The sequence below is a fragment of the Pteropus medius genome, unplaced genomic scaffold, assembly GCF_902729225.1.
Source record: "Pteropus medius unplaced genomic scaffold, Ma_sr-lr_union100, whole genome shotgun sequence".
In the NCBI taxonomy this organism is placed as follows: domain Eukaryota; kingdom Metazoa; phylum Chordata; class Mammalia; order Chiroptera; family Pteropodidae; genus Pteropus; species Pteropus medius.
In genome coordinates this window covers 1,177,109-1,180,976 of record NW_024344372.1, presented here as the reverse complement: position 1 = coordinate 1,180,976, position 3,868 = coordinate 1,177,109, and positions in this window count along the sequence as shown.

Below are 3,868 nucleotides of genomic sequence, written 5' to 3'. Positions count from 1 at the left end.
ACATGTTTAGGGGCACCCCGCCCCACACATACATGCAGTTGAAAATCTACATATAAATTTTGACTCCCACAAAGCTTAGTTGTCCCTCAATGTCCTTGGGAGATTGGTTCTAGGACTCCCCGCGGATTCCCAAATCCTCGGATGCTCAAGTCTTACTTGTAAAATTGCATAGATGAGTGCATGCAGTCGTCCTATGCATCCACCGACTCAACTGGGGAATGCAAACAGTTTAAGAATTTATTGAAAAAATCCTCGTGTGAGTGGACCCACGCAGTTCAGCCCCATTTTGTTTGATGGTCAACTGTGCTGGCAATGCATGCATAAAACTTTAGACAAGGGTGAAGACAGAGGCACTGGTCCTTCTTGGTAAATAAGAGATCGCCTCCAAATAGGAGTCTTGATTTTAGTCCTTAATCTAATCCCGCCCCCCAAAAGCAGATTGTTAATTTGGTATTACTGTCATGTGAAGAGAGAAATGGGGGAGATCTGTTCTTCTCATTCTTCCTAATTTTTGAGATTTACTTTATAAAACTAAAAGCAACCACTTCCTGCAGTTTTAACTCAAAATCAAGCCTTTCTGCTCCTGAAGTAATAGCGAGGCAAGCAACCCCTTAGAGCATTGGGGACATGCACCCTTAAGAAATCTAGTATATCATAGTCAGTATTAAACTAGAGTTCTCAAAATACACTGTGGTAAATGTTCATGATTTAAATATAGTTGAGGAAAAACAAGCAAAATCAAAAGGGTAGGAAGAAAATGAGGATTTCCCCCCTTTTTAAACTAGCAACTAGAACAATATGTACACATGCTTCACTTAAAATAATAATTTAGCCATCTCGGGTATAGCAGAACACTTGGATTCCATCATAGTCCACCTTGGTTTTACAAGTAAACTTCCTTTAGCATAGCTTTGGTTTTATTCTTTTAAGCATAGCTGTAAAGGTTTGGTGTCTCTGCTTATGGAGCTTCAATATAAATGTTTTCCAGGGACCTGCCTCACCTACCGTTGTTTTTCTTAGGAGCAGCTGATTAATATTTGGCATTTGGGGAAATTTCAGTTTTTTAAAAATTCTTTAACTTTGGGCCTTTGAAGACATGTTTACCAAGATATTTGCATTGAATCGTTTAACAGATTTTCGGACACCTGCTCTATACCAGAAATTGTGCCAGTTAGTGAAGATACAAAAGTTAAATAAAGAATAGTATTAATCCAAACTAATTATCTTCTTAATATCCTAAATCTTCAAGATTTACTGTGTTTTCTTCTCAGGGTTACATAGTTCTGGCTCTTAACATTTAGATCTGCGATGCATTTTTTAGTTGATTTCTGTATAGGATATGAGGTAAGGGTCAACACTTATTCTTTTGCACATGGATAATCAGCTGTCCCAGCACCATTTGTTGAAAACACTTCTTTTTCCACTGAATTGTCTTGGCTTCCTTATCTACAATGGATTTATTTCTACCATACTCCTTCTTCTCTAGGTCTAAGCCTTTGTTCCTGCTGCTCTTTAGGCTTAGCTTGTGTCCAGATCCTCCCCTCCTTTTTGTTGGGCTAGTTCTTCCTCAATCTTTAAAGTTTGATAAGAACCTCACCTTCCTGTCTGTCTTCCTTGATCAACATACCACCCTCTCCAGCACACATACCTTTCCCCCTAGGCTAGGATAGGAAGCCCTTAGGCAGGGATCTACTTAGCAATCATTCATCTGCCTTCCTAGGCACTCTGAAGTCCAACAGTATAATAAAATAAGGCTTATCTCCACCTTCAGGAAGTTTACATTTAGTGGGAAAATGGACAATAATAATAGAGTGAAGCACATTTATACTACTGGCAAGCATAGGAATGCAGAGGACAGAATTTAACCTAGTCTCCTGGGTTTTGTCATAGGAGATGACATCTGAAATGAAGCCTAAAAGACCAATAGGAGATAGCTAGGTGAAAAGAGGGGAGAGACAATAGGCAAGCAGGAATAGCATTTATGAAGAGAGGCCCAAGTAGTTTAGCACTGTCAGATTACAACCTTCAAGGATATGAAAGATGAAGCTTTGAAGAGATGAGCAGTGGGACCAGATCATGGTGGGCCTTTTACAGCCAGAAAAGGAGTTTGGCCATAATACTTGCAGGTAGAGAGAAACATGTACAGAACAAATTTGAATAAGCCGCTTAAATATCTCAAGCCATTTTAAAATAAAGTAAGATATAAAGCCCCTTGGGTTTCTTGATACTTTATCATACTCCTCTAATTGTCAAAACAAAAGCAAAACCTCCTTTCTTGCACCTGTTAAAAACTTAATTTTATGGAATTATGGACAGCATGCTGATTAAAGAATTCTTGGTAATTAGCTATTACTTTTGTTATGTTTTTCTGCAGATTACTAATAATTGTGTCATCAGATTTAAAAGATTTAAACCTCTGTACTTTATATTAACTTTTTTCCTCCAAGTGCCTTTGAGATTGGGAATTTAATTAAACTCTCATAATTGGACTTTTTACTGGTATTAGCAGCATATTGTTTTTAAAGAAAATTTTAATGTACGTGTGTATATATATATATATATATATATGTATATTTGTGATTATGTTTAGTCATTTACTGTTTTATATTCCTAAAATTTTATTGAGGAGAAAAAGATAGGTTCTAACAGATCTATACTGGCTGACATACAGCTCTAGAACAAGCCAGTAATTCTAGCCTAAAGTGTACCTCCAGCTTTGCACTCACCACCTGCATTGTAATTTTCAATTTACTTGTTTCCACCCCTCTCTCGTCTTCCCCCTCCTCCTCTCCTATTTTAGATGCTGAACTCTAGAGCAGTTTTTTCTTGTTTTGTTTTAACTAATCAATATTCCTAGGGCCTAGCACATAGTAGGTGGCTAAAGATAGATGTGATTCTCACAGAATTACACACTTTCAAAGTTCCATTTTATTCTCAAATATAAAATGTTTGGTATCTGTAAAATTTAAAAACAAATGCTCTTTAAGCTTAGAAGTTAATTTAACTTTATTTTCACAGGCATTTGTAAAGGACGTTCATGAAGATTCAATAACAGTTGCATTTGAAAACAAGTAAGTGTCTTGATATAATTTTAGTGTTTGGATTCTTTACTATTTTATGCTAACTATTCTTTTTACTCCTCATTTAAAAAAAATTCAAGTCTAGTTTGAGTGTTTTTCAGGAACGGATCTTCATGTTACCTACCAGGAAGTTCCTGAACAACTCAGTATTAAACCAGTGGAAAGATTGTTCCTGCTAATGACCTCAGAGATACCTTTTGTATAATCTTGATCCTGACATATCAGTTTCCTTGAATGTAAAGAAAGAAACCAGATTCTAATGTGTTAGTAACTGAGATTTTGAATAGGAATATTTGTAATAGTTAAAAGATGAAAATGAATAGAATCATAAGTATTGGTAAAAATGTGAGTTTTGTAACAAATCTAAAATCAGTAGTTTTAGTTTTCTAGTATATTTTATTGGAAATAATTGTGTTTACCCATTAATTTGTTTTTTATCTGTTTCATATATTTATAGTCAATAATAGTGGTAAGTGATCTTTTCAGCTTTCTTCTACTAGGTGAGTAAATAATACAGGCCTAGGAACATCAGCTGTACAAAGTCATCAATAATATAGATGCTAACACTTTCTTGGGGGAGATGAGTCTTTCGACTAAATTTTTCGAATGCTAATAAAGGCTGTTTATTAGAATAGCCATTCAAGATTCTAAAGTACATATAAACTCCTTAGCCAAAGTATAGATGTGGTCTTGATCTTAGGATTTTACTGAACTCTGAAGAATGGTCAACAGTTCTAATGTTTTGGCTTTTTTTTTTTTTTAAGGCGAGGCAACCCTTAGTTGACCTC